This window comes from Triturus cristatus, chromosome 2_1 (assembly GCF_964204655.1).
Source record: "Triturus cristatus chromosome 2_1, aTriCri1.1, whole genome shotgun sequence".
Taxonomy (NCBI): Eukaryota; Metazoa; Chordata; class Amphibia; order Caudata; family Salamandridae; genus Triturus; species Triturus cristatus.
The window spans coordinates 424,184,709-424,210,366 of NC_140581.1; positions in this window are offsets into that span (position 1 = coordinate 424,184,709).

Consider the following 25,658-nt stretch of genomic DNA (forward strand, 5'->3'; position numbering starts at 1 on the left):
GGTTAGAATAGATCTGCTCGGTGCATTAAAGTTAAAGCGACGGCTCCGCGGGGTGGGCGGCCCTTGCTGGCCCAGATCTCTGTGGTTGGTGATTATTGACAGCAGGGACCACGTCCGGGATTCTCTGCTGCCATGGGGAAACCTAAGGGTCACCAGGCCGGTGCCACACTGGATCCGAGGATAGCGTGCAGGAGCAGTCACAAAACAACCTTGATGACCCATTCTAAAAGCAATTCAACAAAGTCCTGGAGGCAATTGCAGATACTAAAGCGACCCTCCACCAGGACATTAATACCGTAGTGGTGGGTCTTGGCCTGCTGCGTGAGGAACATAAAAAACTATCTGAGGGGGTCAAGGAGACGGAGACTACCGTAGCGGAGTTGGCACCCTCCCATAGGGCACTGGAGCAGCGGATGGGGGCTCTCACGGACAGAGTGGGTCAGTTGGAACCCAGGGCAGAGGATGCTGAAGGGCGCAACAGGAGGAACAATGTACGCATCCTAGGCCTGCCGGAAGGAACGGAAGGTGGCGATATGGTGGCATTCCTTGAGAACTGGCTCAAAACTGTAGTAGCGCCAGAAGGCCTCTCCTCCTTCTACACCCTTGAAGGGGCGCATAGGGTGCTGGCTAGACCTTTGGAGCCTGGGAGACCCCCACGTCCGGTGGTGGCCCGTCTGCTTCACTTCCGTGACAGAGACCTCCTCTTACAAAAAGCAAGAGTGGATGGCCCCTTCACCGTGGGTAATAGTAAAGTCTCACTCTTTCCAGATTATACGTTGGAGGTACAGAGGTCAAGAGAGCCCTACGTGATGAAGGCCTTCAATATTCCCTGATGTTACCGGCCCGCCTCCGTATCTTCCTGGACGGAACCACTCATTACTTTGATAGCCCTACCGATGCATGGGATTGGTTGGAGGTCTACAAAGGCGAAAATTCTAAGACTGGAGACCCTAAGAGCGCTGGACAACAGCCCATGGACCAATGGAAACGACTGAGACGGCGCACTCGCAAAGGGATCTCCAAGAAGCCGACTCCCTCACAGACTGAGAAAGAGAGGGTCGGGGCTCTGCGGGCAGTGGTAGCCCTGATGGGGGGCCAGGGTCCGGCTCTGGGTGCAGAGGCCGTTTCTCCTGGAGAGTCGGCTGGCAATGAAACAGACTCCTCCACTGGCGACAGCGTGAAGATGCCTGCGGTTACACCTCGCTCTGTGGACGATCTTATCTGATGTGACTGGTAACTGAGGGTGGTTGTGCTAAATAGAGACATATTGTTTAAATGTTACCCGCCTCGAGCCTTGTGCGCTGTCTTGTTTATTGCAGGCTGGTGCGCCTCCCTGATAGGAACATTTCTTTTCGCTATTCCTGTGCTCTTCTCTGCCTAGCCTACCCCTGTTGAGTGTCTCACTAGGTTGAGGCCTCATCTAGCATACACTGTAACGTAAGATATTTGGGCGGCTGACAGTTGTTGGACTGCTCTGGGATTGGGGAGTTGACCACCTTAGGGGTTTTTTCATTGTCGTTTTTATGACCTGGTACGGTTGCAGAGGGTATGAAAGTTCTAGGCAATGGGTGGATGGGGTGGAGACCCCGGCTACCAGGATGTGTTTTGGTATGATGCGACGGGAATGGCAGGGGCCCAACATCATGTACGGTTCCTAACATGGAACATTAGGGGGATGGGGTCCATGGCAAAGCGACATAACATTTATTCATATCTGCGGCGTAGGGACATCCACATAGCATTCTTGCAGGAAACCCATTTAAACAGTGAGGAAGCCGGGAAACTGAAACGATTTTGGAGGGGTCAGGTATTTGCGACTACCTACTCAGCTTTTGCCAAGGGGGTATTGATTTAGGTGAAACCGGGAGTCCCTTTGCAGTGCAGAGAACATGGTTGTATGAGGGAGGCAGATATGTCCTGGTGGCTGGGAAACTGGCAGGGCGCAAAGTTACATTTGGAAATATATATGCCCCTAATCAGGATCAGGTTGGCTTTTTGAACATATTTTCAGCTGTGTTGGCGAGTAGTGTACGGGGCAACCTGGTCCTTGGAGGAGACTTTGACTGTGTTGCAGATGTTGTAGCAGACCGGTCGCATCCGCCTTAAATGGGGTCACCGGCTTGTCATACCGCTCTGGGGTTCTGTGCTTGGATGACACACTGGGGGCTGGAAGATACATGGCGGCTACAGCACGACAGTTATAGTGAATTTTCATTTTTCTACTCAGTGCACCAGGTGCATACATGCCTTGATATGTTTTTATGCTCACCTGCCTTTAACAGCACTATCACGCACACAGAATATCTGGGCCGTACACTATTGGACCACAGCCCACTAATGATAGTACATCAACCGCTGGGGCGACGTCCTCCTGTCCCCACTTGGAGAATCAATCCGGCAATGCTGGATAACGACCCGTTTCGGAAGTCGTTACATACTCTTCTTGATACGTATTTCCCTATTAATGCCAACACTGCATCCTCAGTCCAGGTGGAATGGGAGGCGTTCAAGGTGGTGGTGCGGGGCCATTTTTTGGGACAGGCGACTGGGGCCTTAAGGAAGCTTCGTCAGGAGGTACTCGACTTGGAAGAGAATATTCGTAGGTTGGATAATATGCAAGATAGGGGGGAGGCGACTCCCTTGGTACTGCAGGAGGCGCGTGATCGTTATAATGCGGTCCTTAGACGCTTACGTTGTTACAATTATAATGAATATCTGGATAGGGTGCATAGGGGGAAAGGGAAGGCGGGGCGTCTTTTAGCCAGATTAATCAAGCCCAAACTAGGTGGCTCTCCTATTACGCAATTGGAAAAGGAGGATGGTGGGGTACTGTATTGCCCGGATGAAATTAATGACTCCTTCGCCACCTATTATGAACGCTTGTACACGACTCCGGCATTGGTCTATTGTTCTGCGGTAAGAGAGTTCTTGGAACCTTTACCCCTTAGGGTAAAGGTTCCAAGATGAGGATCGGGAGTGGTTAGGAGAGCCAGTCACCCTGCAGGAAATTAAGGCTGCTATTCATGCGTTGGCTTCAGGAGAGACATCGGGGCCGGATGGACTTCCTGCTGAATTTTACCAGTGCTTCTCTGATGTACTCTTGCCACAACTGGTCCGGATGTATGCAGATGCCTATGAGACCGGGGCTCTGCCTGCCTCCACTCGGAGTGCCTTAATAATCCCTCTTCCCAAAATTAGGTCACAGAGGGCAGGGGTTAAAGATTATAGGCCCCTTTCAATGCTTAATTTGGATTTCAAGATCCTGAGCAAGGTCCTGGCTGGTAGGTTAGCCCCACACATGACGGCGTTCGTACACCCGGATCAGAACGGGTTTATTCCTACACGTAACACCTCATATAATCTTCGTAGACTTTACTCTATACTGTACCATGCTGATGCTCCACTTTGCCCCCAGGCCGCGGTGCTCTCGGTTGACCTGGAAAAAGCTTTTGACACAGTGGGATGGAAGTATTTGTTTGAGGTGATGTGGCACATGGGGTTAGGTGACGAGTGGGTACGGTTGTTGTATGTGGCGCCCACTGCTAGGGTCCAGACGGGTAGGACAGTATCCAGGTAGTATGGTGTATTTCGAGGGACCAGACGGGTGCCCCCTCTCCCCCCTTCTTTTTGCTTTAGCGATTGAACCTATAGCCGAGAGACTTAGACAGGGGGTAATGGAATTGGACTGGAATCTGCTGGGCGGGCACACAACGTTTCCCTATATGCAGATGATCCTCTGGTGTATCTGGGAGATGCTGTGATGGGCGCCCCGACGGTACTGCAAATACTAGAAGATTTTGCCGACCTATCGGGTTTGCGGGTCAACAAAGCAAAAACTTATCTATTCCCGGTGGCGGGTCCCCTCCCTAGACCAGACGCTCTGGTGCCTGACATCGTTTGGGCTCAGAATACATTTAAATATCTGGGTAGACAGGTGTTCCACTCACTGGATGACTTGAAAGAGGGTAACTTAGGAAAGGCGTTCCTTACGTGGGTGTGTCCATTTTTGGCGTACATTGCAGCTGCCGGTGATGTCCCGGGTCTCTTTTCCAAGATGGTTATGCTTCCACGCTTGTTGTACTTCTTTGTCAACCTTCCTGCCCTTATGCCTAGTGGTTGGTTCCGCCCCTTGAACGCCCTGCTTCAGGATCTGGTGTGGGGTGATGGCCGTTCCCGAGTGTCTCTGGCGACGCTTCAGCGTCCAGTTGCTGAGGGTGGCCTGGGTGTGCCGAATTTTTAATTCTATATGCTGGCTGGCCAATTACAGTGGCTGGTGCAATGGATAGAAGAGGTCAATGAGGAGGGTACATTTCTGTCACTCCCAGAGCCCCGTCCCAGATTGGTGATGGCAAAAATGTTAAAACCACTCACGTCCACGCCATACTGTTCCCTACTTCAACGTACTGCCTTTCAGGCCTGGTGGCGATGTGGGAATAGAGGACGTCAAACCGCTAAATACACCCCAGTGCTGCCTCTGGTGGATCTGCCGCATGGCGACCCCCAGTCTGTCTTTACTATTGAGCAACTGGCCTCCTGGACGGGGGCAGGACTAGATACTGTTGGAGATTGCTTCTTGAACAAGTCTCTAATTCCCTTTGATGGCCTAGTAGAAGACTGTGGTCTACCCCCAGGTCAGTGCCTGCATTATGAAGCCCTGACTCGTACCCTTGCGCAGTTGTGGGGGGTGGGTAGAAGTGAACCGAAAATGCACCCAGTGCTTCACGCCTTGTTCACGCTTGGAACAGCAAGGCACCTTGTGAAATGGTTTTATGTGGCACTCCTGGAGGCCTCCGTACGCCCCTTGACCAAACTAAGCGCTAAATGGGACAAGATTGGGGGTAAGGTGTTCACAGACGCGGAATGGCGAAGGGTCTTGTACTATCCCAAGAAAATATCTCGAAACACCTGTCTCAAATATATACAGTTCAATTACACACAGATGGCTTACATGACCCCACATCGCCTTAACGTGACATATGGAGGGGAGGTTCGTTCTTGCCCCTGGTGCTCTCATTCGGACGCAGACTTTGGCCATCTGATATGGGAGTGTGGTGTCCTGCGGCCTTTTTGGGAGGCAGTCCTGGGTAAGTTGGCAGAGGTACTAGGTAGAGATTTACCGCTCACAATACAGACGTGCATTTTGGGTCTTTTTCCTAGACCACCGACACATAAGGTGGGGAACAGACTCATATACTTAGCTCTGGGGCTGGCAAAATGCCGTATTGCAATGGAATGGAAATCTACCAGGGGATCTCAGTTTGTGACCTGGTATAGAGATGTGGTTGTGTGGGGTGGAGATGAGGGTAGAGCACTCAGCTGGGAGGAGTCTAAGGGTATGAGGAAGCTCCCCATAGCAGGACAATGGAGGGAAGTGCTGGCGACCTGGGGGAATCCAGAGCGACGGGAGGCGAGGGAGAAGGGGTCGGGCCCCAACTCAGACACGAGTACACATCCAGTAGCGATTTAGATTAAATCACCTATTGCTTTTTTGAGAAGACTTGAGGCTTTGATGGTGCAGTACGTCCAACTGTCAGGCGAGAGAGAGCTTACTGATTTTTTGTAGCCTGGAGGAGGTAAACCTTATTTGAAGCTATGGACCTCTTCCCTGTGTGTTAATCCCCTTGCTCTAAGTTGCAACTTTTCCATATTAATATCCCTCACCACAAGCCGATATGGACATGTATGATATGTTTCCCCCTCTGCTGAAGGACTTTCATTTGTTTTCTTTCCCTTTGCCCCAGTTGGGTCATTTGTTTTGGATTCACTTTAGTTTTTTTGTTATTGGAATTCGATTTAAATCTTTGAAGTAGAATTTCGCACATCTGATACATTATTTGGGCATCCTGAACTATCGGTGTTTGACCCCGCACTGCACATTGTAAAGTACTAAATATTAAGGACCTTGTCCGGAAATTATGGTCAGGATTCTGCTCTGTGGTTATTCTGATATTTGCTTTTCGGAATGTCTTGATTATGCTTATTTCATGAGCCTTGTATTGTAAAAAATTGAAAATGCCAATAAAGAAACTTCAACAAAAAAAAAGGGTGCATATGAAGAGGTCCCTGATTGTGCACCTCCCTTCCCCAGAAGTCATCAAGTTTCATGTGTGTTGGATGTAACGTGTCCAAGATAATAATAGTAATCAAGCATAACAAAAACATAACTGGGGGATGCTCCTCAGAATGTTCTTGGACAACAGTGTTCCATCCTTCCCCTCAGGATCTAGTGTAACATACTAATTTAGGTCTTCCTCCCCGTGGGAATCTTAAACCTGATGCGCTCTGTCCTCTTATTTGTTTTATTTTGTATTTTATTGAAAAGTTGTATATAGCGCTGGCTAGACCCAGGGGTATCAGAGCGCTTTACATGAACATTTATCATTCCAGTACAAACAGTTTTTCAATAGGGTACAAAAACATGGACAGGCCAGATTACAAACATTATTAAATTGACAAATAGGCAAAAAGCTATTAACATGAGGAGATGTTGGTAGGAAAGACTATTTAACACGAAAACAATAATAAATTGGCAATAGGACAAAAAGAAGGGAAATTTACATGCTGTCATGAAAAGCTATTTTTATAGATTGACAAAAACACAAAGTTCAGCTCATTTTTAGGAGGGGGGAACAAAGTTCAAGGCTGTTTGGTGGGGAAGAAATAAATTGAGTAAAACAGATGGGAGAGAACAAATTGAGGAGAAAGGAAGTAACGATTGAGGGACATTAAGGAGGAGCTGGGGGTCGGGGTCATAACTGGGGGGGAGTTAGAGGGTGATAAATCAAGAAGAGGGAGAGGGCAGAAAGGAAAGTGGAAATGGAGTCGGGGAAGTTGAATAAAGGGTCCCAAACCGAGGTTATGGGCCCCAGTATTTATTGAGAAGGTGAGATTTGAGGTCTTTTTTAAAGCTGAGTTAAGAGGGGTTACAGCGCAAGTCCCTGGGGAGAGCATTCCAGATGATCAGGGCATTTCTGGAGAAGGAACAAGATTGTGTAGTGTTCTTTTTTAACGGGGGGGACGAGGAGTAGAGCATTAGAGCTTCTCATCTGTCGGGAGCAGCCAGCTTTTTTGAGTTTGTTAGAAAGGTACAACGGGGTTTGTTGGTGAAGGGCTTTGTTAGTTATGCATGCAGTCTTGTAGGCGGATCTTCCTTCAACAGGTAGCCAATTTAGGGCCTTGAGGGCTGGGGAGATGTGGTTGAAGCGTTTACAGTCGATGATTAGCCTGGCGGCTAGGTTGAGCACCGATCTGAGGGGGGCAAGGTGAATTTTGGAGGTTCCGGTGAGGATAGTGTTACCATAGTCGATTTTGGAGCGAAATAGGGATTGGACGACCCAATTAAAGTTATCAAATGGAATGAAGGGTTTGAGTTTTTTAAGATGTCGGAGAGTGAAGAGAGCTCCTTTAGCCGAGTTTTTTATGTGGTCGTTAAGAGTGAGTTTGTTTTCAATAGGGAAACCAAGTGATTTCACTGAGTTTGATAAGAAGAGCGAGCAGTTAAGGGCATTAAGGTCAGAGAGCCAACCTTGGATGGGGAGCTTGTTGTTTTTAGTCGAGAAGAGAATGATTTCCGTTTTTTTAGAGTTAAGTTTGAGGTGGTTCGAGAAGAACCAGGATTGGATCTTACTCAAGGAGTTGTTTAGGTGAAGTATATCGGAGTAGGATTTGATCTTGTAGTACAGTTGGGTGTCATCCGCTTAGAGATGGTAGTTGATTCCTGCTGGTTCCAGAATAAGGGTAAGGGTTTCCATAAAGAGGTTGAAGAGGGAGGGGGAGAGAATGAAGCCCTGAGGGATGCCTAGGGAGACAGGTGTAGGGTTAGAGAGGCAGTCATTTATTTTGATTTGTTGTGTTCTGTGTTGGAGATAAGAGGAGAACCATTTGAGGACCAGACCATTGAGGCCAAAGAGAGCTTTAAGTGAGTTAAGTAGGGAAGAGTGGTTAACTGTATCAAAGGCTGCAGAGAGGTCAAGGCGAATGAGTAGGCAGGACTCACCATTCTCGAGGTACCGGTGGAGGTCGTCGACAATATTTAGCCTGGCGGTTTCTGTGCTACATCCTTTTCTGAAACCGGATTGCAAGGAGCAACTAGGTTAAAATTGCAGATGTGATTGTCCAATTGTTGAGGGGCACATTTTTCAAGGACTTTAGATAGAAGTGGGAGGTTTGAGATAGGGTGAAAATTGTTGGGGTCGTTTAGATCTCTCTGCCCAGTCTCCTGTGCACTACATGTGCTGAAGTATGTTTGCTTTCAATGCTGAAATGTCTTCCTGTTTTGGGTTTTCTGTTACCTCTGTCATTTCAGTTTATTCTGTTGCTTCTGTCATTGACCTGATCATTGTCCTTTTCCATTGCCAGATAATGATGACACAGAAGGAGCAGCCTCATTGACGGACAATTTATTTGTTGCAGAGCTGTCTTGTGAAGGGCCTGAATTATTTCCTGCGATTTAGAGTGAAGAATGCAAAGTCTTGGTATAGTTGGAACTGATTATCCTTGAAAGGCAGGTTGTCCTTGATGTGGGCCAGTGACATTAGTTCCTCCTTTTCTTCAAAACAATGGACTCTTATGAAAGTATCTGGCCAGCTCCTCCCAAGCCAACTCTGATTTGTAGAAACTAGGCATAATGGAGGATCCCCCTGACCTTGACTAAGAGCATGGACAGCCAGAGTGTTAACTGAAGAGTCATATTCAGAATTATTACAACATGGCTTAGATGACCAAGGTCAATGTCGTTCCCATGTTCAGTATGGGACATTTTGTAAATGTTGCAAGCTTACAAGGTGAGAATGGAAAGGACAATGGAACCCCTGATGATCCAAACAGAGGAGTATTACCTGAGAGACTCTGTTGGAAATATCTAGTGTTCACCCTGCCTGATGTCACACCAATTTTGTATGGACTTTGAGATGTTTGCTTAGTGTGGCTTAGGATAACACTCAAATTCCCCTGACCCAAGAAGACTCTTGACCAACCTTCTGAGATGCTGACACCTTCCCTTAATTCCGGAACGTTCCTGTTTTCCTATTTTTGGCATTTCCGTGAATTTGAGATCTCTTTAGACCATTGAATCATCCTCTTAGTTTGGACTTTAATTAATTTTAGATTTTACTCAAGAATAGAAGAGAGAACCAGAAACCCTTCTATGAGCACCAAATGTTGTTATTAATCCTTTGTTTTGCTATGATTTAACTTCTTGTTTGTCTCATACTGGTACACCTAAACTTCTTTAGAAGGTTGGGTTTCTCAGTTGATATTCTGTACCTTTATAGTTTGGTGCCTAGATTTGTGTACCTTAATTTGACTGCTAACTTGTAATAAACCTTTCTTTACTATAGTCACTGATTCTTGGTCCTTACTGTGAAGCCAAATGGTTTACACTGTTAATTGAAACTGACTGATTGATGAAATGCTAACTCTCATGACCTCTCAGGAGGGAAAGGAAAGATTAATTGGAGGACAAATGGTAAGGGGGTTGGCCCAGAGAGCTGCAACAACTTGGTAGCTTGTCGGATGGTTTCCCCTTGAAGCGAGAAAGTAGGGGTGTCCCATTCAGAAATTGCCCAAGCCCAGTCCAAACCCCTAAAACCCATGGTTCGGTCACAGAACTGATGGAGTTCCAGCGGTTCAGAAACAATTTTTAGAAGCAGAGGAGTGTGAGTATTAATAGGGTTGCGCGTTGCAATTGCTTATGCTTCGATTGCGGTGTTTTGCAGTGACTGTGCGGTGTTCTGCAGATATGTTTTAAGTTGATGTGTGAATGTGACGCTTGATGCAGAGAAGTTGAAGTTGAAGTGGTTATCAGGTCCTTCATGGCCCAAAATCCCGGGACAGAAATATATGAAAATAAGTTATCCGTGTAAATGACACTGGGTGTAGTTGTCTTTTGTGTTGTGGTGCTTGTTGTGAGAGGTCATTGACAGCATTAGTAAGATAATGACTTTATCTATGTGTGATTGTGAAGTGTGGTTGGGATAGTGAATCTCGGTGTGAAGGGAGGAACTGTATCAATCCAAGTGAGGTTTCATGCATTTTTTATATAGCGGGGACTTTACGCAAAGGTGTCAGAGTGCTTCACAATAGAGCCAAGTAAGTTACATGCGGAGAAAATTAGAAATTAACACGTTGCAGAAACAAACAAGAAACAAGTACAGGTAAAATAAAATAATAGATGGCAGTCACTTAAAAACAAACCGAACACACAAAACACATTAGGATGAGGATTGTACAGGCATGGATTACAAATTTACAATAATGAAAGAACTTCCTTGAGGGAGATGAGAGGGGGTGTATTAATTCTGGAAGTGTCTTTGGAAGACAAGAGATTTGTGGTCAGGTTTGAAGGTCCGGGTAGAGGTGGTGGTAGGGAGTAGTGGAGGAAGCGAGTTCCAGATTCTCACTGCATTGCCTGAGAAGGATTGAGCCATCGATCTTTCCCTTTTGAAGGTGGGTGGCTAAAGCAGTACATTTTCCACATTACGAGACGGTCTAGAGCCGCCAGAGATTTTCAGTTAATTCACCAAGTATGAGGGGAGGAAGTGTGCAAGGCTTTGTGGGTGGCTTTGTGGGTGATACAGGCAGTAGATTGATCTTGCCTCAATGGGAAGCCATCAAAGAGAAGACAAAATGGGTGTGATGTGCTCATTTCTTTTGGCCCCAAAAATAAAACGAGCCACTGATTGGAGAACGGATTTAAGAGGGGAAAGGTGGGATTTGGGGAGGCCAGTAAGGAGAGAATAGCAATATTCGAACCTGGAGAGAACCAGAGATTGGACCAAGGTTTTTAGGTCTTGCTCCGGAAAGAAACGACGAATCCCCCAGAGAAGGTGCAGTTGGTATTGTGCATTCTTTGCCATGGAATTGATGTGGGAGCGTAGATTGACCCTTTTGTCAAGTATGACACCCAGGGATTTTGCGCTGTTGACAACGATAGGTTTAATGTTGAGCAAATTCAACTGATCCATCCCAGATTGAACAGGTGGAGGAGAGAGTGAGGTAGAGAGGAGGAGGAATTCAGTTTTGGAAGGATTCAGGTTGAGTTGATGAGCTAACAACCATTTTTGGATAGAGTTGAGAGTAGACTTGAGGATTGAGATCTCGTGTGCAGAAGACACCTTCAGGTAAATTTGAGTGTCATCCGCATAGAGATGGTAACAGATCCCAGATTTACTTAGGGGATTTCCCAATGGTTCCAAATAGAGATTGAACAAAGTGGGTGCAAGGATAGAACCTTGAGGGACACCTTGACCTAAAGTAAATGAGGACGAAAGATTGTTCGCTGTTTTGGTAATTTGGGATCTGTCCGAGAGGAATGAGGCAAACCATTTATTTAAGCACTGTGCCTTCCAAACACATTCTCTGTTGAACGGTGTTGAGGAGGGTGTTGTGATTAACAGTGTCAATGGCTACAGAAAGGTCTAGAAGAATCAGAAGACAAGATTCCCCTGAATCGAGTATGTGCAGCGCATCGTCGATCACTTGCAGGAGGGCTGTTTCAGTGCTGAAGTTTGGAATGAAACCGTACTGGAAATTTTCAAGATTATCATCCTTAATGTGTAGGGAAAGTTGTTTCACTACACATCTTTCTGTGATGTTCTCAAGAAAAGGGAGGTTAGTGATAGGGCGGAAGTGGTTGAAGTCGTTCACATCGGCTGAGGGTTTTTTAAGAAGTGGGGTAACCTGTCCTGTTTTAAGGGCAACAGGAAGGGAGCCTAGGCTGAGGAAGCGGTTATCCAGTTAATCATGTGAAGTGAATGTCAGAGTAGGTCTGAAAGTGTTGCTCCGAATTGGTTCTTGTGTGTACAAAAATCTTTAATTTCATTAGAGGAGCAGACAAAGTTAGGTGTTGAAATTGCACACATTTGTTTTATGCGTAAATTGCTGAGAGAACAGGCTTGTGATATTTCTAAAGCAAGGTGAGTTTCTACAAGGAGCGATTGTGACATCACAGTGTGCCATGCTGGCATTGGTCGGTTGGCGTAGAGCTGCCCTTGCATTGATTGGATACGCCATAGGGAGCTGTGCTGGTATTGGTTGTGATCGCTGAATCATTTCCTGGTTTAAATAAAAGATATTTGTGAATTTTGCATAATTTGATTGAAAATGAAATTCTTTGATGCACTACAAAGTCTAATGAAGGTAAATGAGACTGTAACTGTTAGAAAGGGGGAAGAGGCACCATCCGAAGGTATGCCAGGTTACATTATGGCAATAAAAATAGGTGTTCACACATGTATTTGGCTCGAACAATGGAATAAGATCACAGAGTAAGATGATCCTTTGACATTTCCTCATTATGACACATTTGAGAATCAATGAACATTTAAGGAGGACATTGTATGACATGGAACTGCCTCCTAGACTGACACAATATGAACCACTTAATTCCAAGGAAGATACAGCTCATCTTAGGCAGAGAGAGATTTCAAGGAAGGGACACTTGTGCGGATGCTAGATGGGATGCAGAACAGAAAACTTTGAGAACTGATATGATCGAGGAAGTTAGATTGACCCCTGCTTTGATGGGCGAGGAAGAAAGGTAAGGTAAACGAAAGGATACAAAAAAGAAGAAAGAGGCAGATAATACAGAGAATGCAGCCGAAGACAGTGATAGCAATTTGAATGAGAATTTTTTCACCAAACTATTGTTAAACCATCCACCCCATACATTGTGACCCAAACTGGAGGGGCGAGTAATATGCCTTCTTTTGATGTGTCTATGGCACCAATCTAATCCAATAGAAGAGAAGTCAGCAATGACAGCTCCTTCAAATTCACTTGCCCCAGATACGCTGACTGTTCCTGATACAATTGGTCCTGTAGTTCATTTGCATAAACCTGCAGTGGTAGGAAACTCTACACATACATTGGCTGTTCCTACTGGGATGAGCACCTCAGGTAGCAATCCTGTGGACTTGACAATAAGACCAATTCCTCAAACTCCTTTGGTTCCGACACAAGGGAATACCCCACGTGCTGTGATTGCAGACGCCAATTTAAATTGGACAGGATTTGACTTAACTGGAAAGTTTTCCCAAAGATCACCACCCTTTTTATGCACAACACGAATGTGCTTCCAAGCGTTAATAACAGCACCCCATGACATAAATGCCTACAGGTTCACCGAGTTCTGTTAGTGTCTCTTTTGAACTAACCACCTGATGCAAATCGTGGGTCCTTTAGTGGAGAGATAATTCTTAATACTCCTGTAGAACAACTAGGTCTTACTGCCCGAAACCTTGATGATTGGTTCAAAGGTATAGACACCCAGACCAGTGGTAGAAATCCTGGAACAAGTAGAAGGGATACTCAGGTCCCAGAGAGGTAAAGAACAACAGATGTGGCTAAACTGAAAATAGAATTGGAAGAAAAGATACTTGGAATGCTTGACGTGTCCCAATTAAATGTCTATTGGGACGATGAGAGATTTTTCATGCGTAAAGATATTACTAGACGTGCAGGATAGGCTCATGAAAGATTGTCTGAATTGGCTCACAGATATGAAATTGACTTACTAAAATCCAAAGCCCTACAGAGAAGTTACAGTTTAAGCTTCAATGACAAGGATCTCGCTAACATGAGACCTTCATGAATGAAGTTACAGGTCAAAGAATGAATTGCCTATGTTTGAAAATGGAGTGAGTTAGATAGATGGGAAGGTAGAGGAGCAAAGAAAAAGGAACCGAAGAAAGTTAGACTAAAACTACCTCCATCTGGAACTGAGGAAGACGATGAGGATATACATATGCTTCCATTGAGAGAATTGCCTAATGGACCTTATTTCCACATATCCTGGAGTAGGACTGACCTTGTGCCATTCACAAATGATTTTCTGAAATTGAGAGAGAACCCAGTGGAATGGTACAGACAGGTTTGTCGGTTTGTAAAGATATCAATGGTTCTTTGGAATTATTTGAATACCTTATTTGAAATTGTGTTTCCAGGTGACTTGTGGGTCGAATGCAAAGTTGCTGTGGAATGGCTCAAGAAGGAGCAGATGAGACATCCCATATCACATGCTCCGCAGAGTGGTGATAAAAAAGTAGCATTAGGTGATTACATTTTTTACATCGAAAATATCTCCTAAAGATATTGATTGGGTCAAAATTGACAGAACAACAAGAGTCCAAAGAAAAATACATGACTATAATGAGAGACTGTTGAAGGCGTGTAGTGAGATGGAGACGATTGAAACCATAGACATGGGACATTTTGTGTACAGGTTTGTGCATGCTTTTAAATTTGATATTAGTTCAATAATTCAACAGCATTTGATGGCAAAGTAGGCCCATTGGCGATATGTTGAGATATGCTAAATACTGCAGTGACGAATTGGGAATGAAACATAAGAAATGTTGATGATGGCACAGATGAAAGCTACACAGTGAGGTTTGAATCACAGAGTTCCTGTGATGCAAGGTGAAAATAGGTTTAATCCGCAAGGTATAGGTTGTGGTGCTCCAATTGATCTGAGTACAGGGATTGATTTGGTGACTTTGAAAAAGTTGAATCCTTGTCACGTCTGCGGCAAGCTGGGGCACTGGAAGCAAGAATGCTGTTTAGATGCTGGTAATTTGGCAAATGGGAATCAAGTTCAGAATGGTGGATTTGTGCAATCTCAAGGCAAGTGGTTCAGACGCAGCAAGTACAGAGATCCAGAGTACAAAACTACAATGTGACCCAAGCTCAGGTAATGCAGGTTCCACATGCCTCAATGCCACAACAAAATGCAAATGTTCACAGATTAACTCGAATCAAGTTTCCAATGTAAACACCAATCCTTTTGTGAATCAGGGTATGTCTCATCAGTACTCTATCATACAAACAGATGAGAAAAGCAGCTCAGACCTGTTGTCATGACGGTGCCTGAGAGGGGAGGAGGATTGCGTGCTAGGCGCAACCTTAAAGGTAGGCCAGAGTAGTCGATTCGCGGACAATGAGTTAAATGGTTACTCCATATCATTCTTGATTGATACTGGTGTCACCCAATCTACTGTGAGAACCACAGAGGTACCCAACCTACCGCTCTCAGGATAAAGAATCCAAGTTGTAGGAGTTGCAAACAAACAAATGACTAGCCCCGTTTCAGAAGCAGTACCTGTCGGAATAAGGTCCTTCGTGGAGAATCGCCGATTTTTGTGTGTGATTCGAGTCCTGTAAATCTACTTGGAGGAGACCTTTTGTGCAAACTGATTTGTTCATTTACTGTACCCATTGTCTTTAAACTTTTCAATCAGAAAACAGGGATGGGACTTAACCCCATGTTGACAAAATATGAATTGCCCCCAGAGCTTAGAGGTAAGGTTAGCTGAAGTCTGGGACTTTTCCGGGAAAGATATAGGTCTCATAAAGGGTGTTGAACCAGTCTGCATAACAGTGAAATCTAATGATGAGTACCTGAGAATCCCACAATACAATCTGACCCCTGAAACCATTGCTGGGATTACTCAGGTGATTGACTCAATGACTGAGCAAGGCACTCGGAAAGAAATTATGAGGAGGGAGTCAATGTAACTCAGCCATTATGGGGTTGCACAAACCAAAAGAAAAATATAGGATTGTCCAAGATTTGAGGAAGATCAACAACATAGTTGTCCCTTGTTGTCCTGTGGTACCAAATCCACCTGTGATTTTGTTTCAGATTCCCTGTGAGGCCGAGTGGTTCTCCGTCATTGACTTATGTCAAGCCTTCTTCTCCATACTGTTGCATGAGGATAGCCAATTCCTCTTTGCATTTCGGATCGGCAGCCGTGTTTTGGCATGATACCATGTCCCACAAGGGTATACAGAGAGCCCGTCTATTTTTAACCAGATACTTAAGAAGAGTCTTTGGTAATGCCCTAGAACTCAGTCATGAACCAATACATTCATGACATATTGATTGCATCAAATACGCAGTAGGTTTGCAAACGAGACACAATGGACATAAAGTGTCCCAGACCAAGTTGCAGTTCTGTTAGAAAGAAGTTCTGTACCTAGACATCACATAGTGAATGGAGTGAGGCAGGTATCACAAGACAGAATCCCGGCAATTCTGAAAATGAATCTGCCAACTACTCAGAAAGAAGTTAGGATGTTTTTGGGAATGATGGTCTACTGTCGACAGTGGATTCCCAACATTTCCCTGGTAGTCAAGCCTTTATGGAGGTTGACACACAGAGATGTGTTAGATCCGGTACCATGGGCTGACAGCTGCATGCGTGACTTCTTAGAGCAGGGAGAATGTCTCTGTCATACCCAGCACTGGGAATTCCTGATTAAATGTTTTGCTTTGTTTTGCAGTGAGAGGGAGGGCTGCGCTCTCTCAGTGCTAACTCAGATGTATGGGAATCTTTCAGCCACACTTGAGCCAGTAGCTGTTGCTTTGCCTGGCTTTCTCAAAGTGGGCACAACGGAGTATCTCACCAACAGTCACCTCACTAAGTATGAGCAGATCATAATGTCACCCTTAGGAGATGTACTACACTTAACCCTGCCACTCTTCTGCCAGTACCTGGAAATGTTGTCACTGAAGGTTAAGTTGAGCATGACTGTCTTGATGTTACTGAACTATGCACCAAGCCGAGACCTGACATACAAGCAGTGCGACTATCTGAATTCGATTATGTGATGTTTGTTGATGGCTTCTGTTTACGAGACCATGAAGGAATCCTGAGAGCTGCCTACGCAGTCTGTATTGTCTCAGGTGTGGCCGAAGCCTCCTGGCTTCAAGGAGTATTTTCGGCACATGTGGCTGAATTGATTGCTCTTACTAGAGCCTGATGTGTTTCAGACCAGCTGAGTGTCCATTTTCAGTGACAGTATGACTTTGGTGTTGTTCATGACTTCTATGCAAATTTATGACTTCATAGGGTCACCAATCCTCAATGGCGAAAGCTTACACAATCCGTTAAAAGAGTTACACGTCTGGCAAAGGACTGGCTGATGTGATGTGTTCTGTGTCTCATCAGGTTGAAGAGGCTACAGCCCTGCCTGAACAGGAACAGTGCCATAACCTCAGTCCTGGTGACTGGGTTATGGTGAAAACACACATGCGCAAGTCTAGCTTGTAACCTTGGTGGCGAGGACCCTACCAGATCAACTTGGTCACTACAACAGCTGTGAAGTGTGGAGGTCTCCCCAACTGGGTGCATGCCACACATACTCGCAGAGTCCCTTATCTCCTCGATGAGATAACAGCACCTGTCCCTGAAGTGCTGTGGTTACAGTGAGACAGAAGGAGCAGGTTAGTCAAGCTGTTAGGGATCAGCAAGAAGCTGGGACTGTTGTGAGTCCTCCATAGGTCCCACTGTAATCTTTCCTTATGTTAGCTTAACTACACACATAATAGGCCACTTTTACTTTGCACATTGGTACACAGTAACAAGCTTGCTTTTGTACCACATTGTTATTTTCGAAATACGCTACACATGTTTTATTAGTCTCTTCTTCTGCTGGGATTCAGTCTGTACATCATGCATGGCCAAGAAACATTGTGCCCTGTTTTTCTCTGTGGTCTGACACTAACACCTAGACATAATAGGGAAATCCGGCTGCTATTTTTTGACTAGAGCAAGTCTTATCATATAAGCCAAGACTTGCAGTTGTAAAAACAGAGCACAATGAGGCTTACAGAGAAAAGGTCATGAGAGGGACAAGCTACGAGCCTGAGATTTAGACCAACTGATTATGACTCTCAGGTGTGAGGTCCGGCATTAATCCCAGAGATCTTTAGTATAATATTGTATTTACATAGTAAGGGTAGGTTTAGGCTAATTTGTCATTCACTATGACAGGGCTTCTCAATGTGTACAGTTTATGAATTGTGCTAATCACCTTATTGACTTGCCTATATCTCCTAATTGCAGCACAGTTTCTGCACGATAGAGCATGTTAGTTTCAATAAATATTGTATGTTTTCTACGTATCTCTTTCCTTTTATTGTGGACATGTGTGAGTGAGAGATTGAAAGGTGATGACCTGTTACCGCGACTCCTGAGAGAGTTCGGAGTGTTGTGTTCTTGGAAGGTTAGGAGGGCAGGTAATACTCTATGAGTCAGTCTGAATTTGGGGCCATAGGTACTGATGTGGTAAGGTGACTGAGTCCCTACATGTTGACATCCCGTGATCCCAGGCATAGTTTTGTTTCTGAGCAGAATCCCTACAACAGGACAGCACTAGTTTTGCCTGGGGGGGAGGGGGTCTGAGAGAGTCAACAGTTGAAGTTGGTCCAGAAGGGTCTAATCCTGTAGTGTTGACTTCCCCAGATTCAGACCCTGTCGGAGAGCTAGTACAACAGTAACGCGAGTTGCAACTGGAGACTGTTGGCCAAGAAGACAGAGGGAGGGAGCCACAGTTTTCTTGAAATGCGTGTGCCATACACTATCTTAGAAGGTGCTGAAGGACCTGGCCTAAGTAAGAATGATGAGGAATGGCCATCAGTAAGAAGATCCAAGAGAGCTAGAGTAACCGGTCCAAGGTACTCCTCACCTGAATGGACATATCTTGCTGTCAAGGACTGAAAGACAGAATTTTGCACATTTTGTTATAACAATTCACATTCAATTGAATGTGAATTGACCTGAAGGCGAGGCAGTTGGTGTAGAGTTGAAGAAAGCCTGGCAAAGTGTCTTTGAAGTGAAGGCTGGAGATGGTCACTGCAGACAGACACTAAGATGTCGACAGACACTAAGATGGCCGCAAGGTAGGAGCTCTGCTTCAGAGCTCCCGGGTTGGGGATCACCAAAATCGGTATCTATCCCCGGATAACCCTGCCATCCACCTCGCACTGCAGCACTCTACAGAAATACCGCAAGCTGCGATCTCTGAGCAACAAGTTTTGTGATATTGGGCTTACCTACATCGAAGGTCACCGCATTCCCTCCGACGCCGACCGTCTTGGTTGCTGCTCGTGGAGACACAGCGATGCCCTGTTGTGAAGCTGGTCCTCGATTGCTCTACCGTAGGGATCGTCCAACAAAACTTCAATGGTGCCCCGGTGAAGAGCTGGCCTCGCTTGCCGCAACGTCCGCAGCCGGAGTAGATGCCGATGCTGAACCCGCCTTCTGCCCGCATCTGATGCCGAAGTTGAGGCCGGTGTTTACGCCTGCCTTTGATGCCTGTTTGAGCCCACTTTCGGCCCACCTACAATGCCGAGTTTTGTGTCTGGTGTTTGATGCCGGTATTGAGCCTGCCTCCCACCTGCCTGTAATGCCGTGTGACACCAGAGTTGGATGCCGGTGTCAAGCCCACCTTCCGCCCGCCTCTGATGCCTTTTTCTACACGGCGCCCCAATGTAGAGCCGAGCTCGCCTCCCGCCTGCCTGTAATGCCGTTTGACACCGGAGTTGGATGCCGGTGTTGAGCCCGCCTTCCGCCCGCCTGATGCCGTTTTCCTCACGGCGCCCCAGGAAAGAGCCGGCTGGTGCACGGATCGGCCATTGGTTGCTTCGTGGGTCCTGACGAGCGAGTCCTGCGTTTTATTTCACTCGGCGGACCGCCCTGACCCAAATTGCTAATTGGAAGCAGGGAGCGCCTTGCAGGGCGTCTCACCTGAGTCCCTGACTTTGGATCCCGGCTCGCCTGCTTGTGACATAACCGCTGACAGCCGGCCTGACCCAACGGACGGTGAGCGCCACGCTGGCTACTATGATTGTAGGGGTGATCTTTGTGTGTGCCACTTGAGAGACGCTTGCTTTGTATACACCCTAGGATTGTAACTGTTTGAGACTGCCATCTGGACCTTTTATGTGCTGGTTCATCCATTTTGATGACGCTTGCATCACATAATAGAAGCTGTCCTTGTAGTGTAGTTCCTATATCCCTGATAGGCTCTGCGCATTGGAATAAAATACACTATAGATTTGACATAGGACTATGGTCAGTATGTCTCTATCAAGTATATTAAACTTAATTACTTGTGTGTGATAGCTAACTCAGAGGTCACTAGAAACTTCTGGAATATACAAGAAGGGATTAGTCTCTGACAACCGCATAAACATGACAACTTTGTTTCCCTTTAGAATCGGAACAGTCTCAGAATCGTGGAAACAATAGATAACAGTTTCACTCAGTCAATTGTGCATGCTTAGTTTCTACAGAGTTGCACAGAAAAAGAGAGACTGGCGTTTCAATAAAAGGGTTTATTGAACAGTCTTATTTCTCATGCAAGAGATATGAATTGCTACAATGGTAAGACAGACTGCGAAGTACAATATGTACGAGGTTAGCAGTAAGACAAAATAATACTGCAATAGCATGGTTTGTAGCTATGACATATATTAATCAAAATACATACATAAATAACATAAGCTAAAATGTGATACTCATCTGATGCTTCTAAATTTTTCTACCCCAGTGTACCTAACCTAAGTGCAGTCCGAGTTTTGAAGTAGGTGCCATTTCTAAAGTATAGCTAGCTATATTTTAGTTTAGCCAAGAGTTGCCGAAAGTTTCTCTAAGTTCTAGTCAGCTCCATACCTGAGAATGAGAGAGGTTGGAATCTCTTTTCTGGACTCGATGGTCTAACCCACCGCAAGGGAAGTCAGAGACCACTGGAGCTGGATTCTCTGTGAGGAGGATGGCAGCATCCGGTCAGTGCATCAGGCTGGAACTCGATCTCCTTCCGAACTTGCCGTGGCAAACCGCTTAGTCTGGGTTGGATCGAATCCTCCGGGAACCGCAATTTGCCAAGGCAAGTGCTAGCATATTTATACCTTGAAGGTGTCTAGGAATGCCACTATTGACGTAAAAGTCGGGCAGAGGAACGTAATGAATGAACCCCTAAGGAATAGATGTTCATGCTTACTTAATGAGTTCTTGGAGAAGTCAATATTCAAGCCGAGGGAAATTCCTAAAGGCTTAAGGGTCTAGGTTTCCAAGAAGTTGTTGTAACGTGGATGGACAGATGTAGGTGGCCATGCCTGTATTTGGTTTGTACGGACAATGTCTAAATAAGGGCCGGATTTCTATGTCCAAATAAGGGCAATGTGAATTGTACCTATATAAGGGCATAAATCGGGAAACCTATATACGGAATCTAAATCTGCACACAACACCCACTTCAGTTTCGTATGAACGACGTTACTAAATCCTAAACGTTCTAAACATATCTTAAAACAGAGTATCGCATGGGTTTGCTAAAATAAGGTAAAAACATATCTAAAACATATGTTCTAAAAATACATTACAAAACCATTGCTACGCATAAAGTGTTGTACATATTAAAGGCAATGTTCCATTCTAAGCATAGAATCACATTGGAATGCTAAATGAATGAACCAAAATATATACATGTGATGAAATGGCTCGTAAACACAGAAGAAACAAGCATTTGCAATGCAATAGGTCTCGCATTTATAAGAGTTTGAGCTATTGGCATTGTAAAATTACAATGCCTTTTATTTATGTTTTGGTTTTAAAACAAATAAAAGGCATTGTCATTTACAATGTCAGTAGCATAAACTCGCATAAAAGCAGTGTGTGGAGTGCAGCAGTGTGCGGCGTGCAGCAGTGTGTGGCGTGCAGCAGTGTGCGTCGTGCAGCAGTGTGTGGCATGCAGCAGTGTGAGGCGTGCAGCAGTTTGAGGCATGCAGCAGTGTGCGGCGTGCAGCAGTGTGTGGCGTGCAGCAGTGTGTGGCGTGCAGCAGTGTGAGGCATGCAGCAGTGTGAGGCATGCAGCACTGTGTGGCATGCAGCAGTGTGCGGCGTGCAGCAGTGTGTAGCGTGCAGCAGTGTGCGGCGTGCAGCAGTGTTTTGTGTAGCAGTGTGAGGCATGCAGCACTGTGTGGCGTGCAGCGGCGTGCAGCAGTGTGTGGCGTGCAGGAGTGTGTGGCGTGCAGCAGTGTGCGGCGTGCAGCAGTGTGCTGCGTGCAGCAGTGTGTGGTGTGCAGCAGTGTTTCGTGTAGCATTGTGTGGCGTGCAGCAGTGTGTGGCATGCAGCAGTGTGCGGCGTGCAGCAGTGTGCTGCGTGTAGCAGTGTGCAGTGTGCTGCAGTGTGTGGCATGCAGCAGTGTGTGACGTGCAGTGGCATGCAGCAGTGTGTGGCATGCAGCATTGTGTGACGTGTAGCAGTGTGCGGCGTGCAGCAGTGTGTGGCGTGCAGCAGTGTGAGGCATACAGCAGTGTGAGGCGTGCAGCAGTGTTTCGTGTAGCAGTGTTAGAAAAGGTAGACGGACCGGGAGGGCCGGCCGGGGTCAGGGGGAGAGGTCTCCGGGGAGAGCCGTCTCCAGCGATCGTACAGACACGTAACTTCCCCCCCACAGACAGGAATCACACACGGATAAGGTTCAGTGTTCTTTATAGGTACTTAGTTATGATACGGTAGAATGGTACAAGGAGGTCTGGACGCCGGGGTCCCCTCGATTAGAGTCTCGTAAGGTAGGGAAGGGGGTAGCGGGTCAGTCTATTTACCAATCAGGTGGTTCGGATGAAATGATGATGAGCTCACAATCCTCGAGCTTAGGGGGTACGGTCCGCGGCAGCGCCAGCAGGTCCCGGTAAGGATGGTTGATACAACGGGCCGCGGCAGCGCCAGCAGGTCCCCGGAAGATGTACGGTCCGCGGCAGCGCCAGCAGGTCCCGGTGAGGATGGTCGTTACAACGGGCCGCGGCAGCGCCAGCAGGTCCCAGGAAGATGACGGTCCGCGGCAGCGCCAGCAGGTCCCGGTGAGGATGGTCGTTACAACGGGCCGCGGCAGCGCCAGCAGGTCCCAGGAAGATGACGGTCCGCGGCAGCGCCAGCAGGTCCCGGTGAGGATGGTCGTTACAACGGGCCGCGGCAGCGCCAGCAGGTCCCAGGAAGATGAAGGTAGCAGAAGGCCGCGGCAGCGCCAGCAGGCAGGACGATGGTTCACAAGAGCGGGCTACGGCAGCGCCAGTAGACCGTCAGGGTTGAGTTCACTCGGTGTCTCTCGACTCCAGGATACAACTGCCTTCCTGCTCCGGAGCTGTCTTAGTTATAGGGCTGGTGCCCTTTGATGTCCGGACCCTCGCACTTGGAGGTCGGAGGGTCCGGGATGAAGGTGTCCAGACACCCAGCAGGGGGTGGAGCCAGCGCCTGGGGGCTGCTGGAGGCGATCGGCACCTGGCGGGGGAAGAGCTCTTGATGCTCCGTTCTCCCATTGACCTGCCAAGTGGTCCGCTCACCTCCTGGGTGGATGGTGGTGCCGGGATGTCGGGGCCGGCCAGGCCCGGGGTTAGGGTCGAGGTGAGGCCACGCGGCCGCGTGGTGCAGGGCCCAAGATGGCGGCTTAACCCGGCCGGGGAAGCCGGTGGGGCTGGACCCCGTGATGAGTAGGGGTCCGAGGGCCGAGGGTCCGTCGGGAGACGGAGTACAGGGGCTTGTCACGGGGGTATGCCGGGTGGGCCGGAGCTCGGGCCCTGTCGTGCGGGGGGGGAGCAAGCCCTCTGGGTGGCCTGTCCAACAAGCAGTATGAGGTGTGCAGCAATGTGCGGTGTGCAGCAGTGTGCGGCGTGCAGCAGTGTGTAATGCAGCAGTGTGTAATGCAGCAGTGTGCGCAGCAGTGTGTGGCATGCGGTAGTGTGCAGCATGCAGCATTGTGCGGCGTGCAGCAGTGTGTGGCGTGCAGCAGTGTGTGGCGTGCAGCAGTGTGCGTCATGCAGCAGTGTGTGGCATGCAGCAGTGTGCAGCGTGCAGCAGTGTGCGGCATGTAGCAGTGTGCGGCGTGCAGCAGTGTGCGGCGTGCAGCAGTGTGCTGCGTGCAGCAGTGTGTGGCATGCAGCAGTGTGTGGCATGCAGCGGCATGCAGCAGTGTGTTGCGTGCAGCAGTGTGTGGCATGCAGCAGTGTGTGGCGTGTAGCAGTGTGTGGCGTGCAGCAGTGTGCGGCGTGCAGCAGTGTGCGGCGTTGTTGGAAAGGCGTTCGCCGGAGGGGGGTTCGATACACGTCTTGCCCACCCCTTTGACCCACCTCTCCCCAGTAAGCCGAACCAGGCGCGCACACCCTGAGATGCACTACGAACAGAGTGACACCACACGTATTCTTTGTAGGACGATAGGTTCTTTTATCGATGATTTCAAGGGATCTTTATGATCCAAAAGGCAAGTAGTACAGCAGTGGCACAACGTACCACAAATCAGTCGGGGGGAATGGGGGTAGCGGGACAGTCTTTCAAGATAGTGTCTCTGCGAAATACCCTGCGGAAGCTCACAATCCTCGAGCTGGAGGGTGTCGTGTCTCTGGGCGATCTCTTACCGAGTCGTCCTCAAGGGGAGCGCCGCGAGTCTCTCAGCAGGCACAGGTGGTCGGAGTTCGGGAGCCGCGATTCCGTCAGCAGGGCTCAGATGGTTCAATAGCTGGGGGCCGCGAGTCACTCAGCAGGCCTAGGTGGTTCAGTGTTCGGGAGCCGCGACCTCGTCCGCAGGGCTCAGATGGTTCAATAGCAAGGGGCCGCGAGTCACTCAGCAGGCCCAGGTGACTTCAGCGTTCAGGAGCCGCGACAGCGTCAGCAGGCTCAGATGGTTCCAGGTCTTCTCTGTCCTTGTTTCTCCGGCACCCCTTGTTATACTCCGCTGGTTCTTTGAAGTCCGGAGTGCTCGCAGAGGGGGGGACTGGGGTGACGGAGGGGGTTCGGCGGGATTTCCTGCCGCTCACTTCTTTGGTCTTTTCAGGTGGGTCTGGGAGGGACCCCAGACGCTCGGTAGGGGAGGCGCCTGCTCCCCAGGGGCCTGGTGGCCGATTGAGTCCTTCCGGGGAAGGCGACCTGAGGTGTGACTGGGCTGGCGCCTCTGGGTCTGGCTCGAGGGTTCCCGCTCCCTCGGTTGGGCATGCGTGGTAGGGTGTTGAATCTGTCAGGCCTCTGGCCGGCCCGCGGATCGGGGGTGGCTGGGGCGGCCGGAGTCGGAGGTGTCGTGTCTTGAGGGTGGTTGCAGGTTGGCTGGATGATGGAGAGGGCCACGCCGTGAGGCCGGTCTCACACGCGTCCCCCCCAGCTGAAAGGCGTGGAGAACTACCCATCCACTGGGGGGTTCTCCTCGCCGAAGCGGAAGAACCGGGACAGGCCGTCGGCGTTGGCATGATCCGTCCCGGAGCGATGTTCGACAGTGAAATTCATCCCTTGGAGAGAGATGGACCATCGTAGTAGCTTGGGGTTCTCCCCCCTCATCCGCATTAGCCACTGCAAGGGCCGGTGGTCCGTATGTACTCGAAAATGGGTTCCGAACAAGTAGGGCCGCAGTTTCTTGAGGGCCCAGACTACGGCAAAGGTCTCTCGCTCTATAGTACTCCAACGCTGCTCTCTCGGCAGCAGCCTTCGGCTGATGAAGGCTATGGGCTGATCAATGCCCTTGTCGTCGAACTGCGAGAGCACGGCCCCGATGCCGTGTTCGGATGCGTCGGTCTGGACCACAAACTCTTGGGAGTAGTCGGGGGCCTTGAGTACGGGAGCGGTGCACATGGCGGTCTTCAAGGCGTCGAACGCCTGCTGGCACGGGGTGGTCCACTGCACCTTCTGCGGAAGCTTTTTGGAGGTCAACTCCGTGAGGGGCCCTGCGATACTACCATAATTTTTAATGAACCTCCGGTAGTACCCCGTAAGGCCCAGGAAGGCCCGAACCTCTGTCTGCGTGGTGGGGGGCTCCCAGGACTTGATGGCGTCGATCTTCGGCTGGAGAGGGGCGACCTGGCCGCTGCCCACCTGATGCCCCAGGTAGACCACGGAAC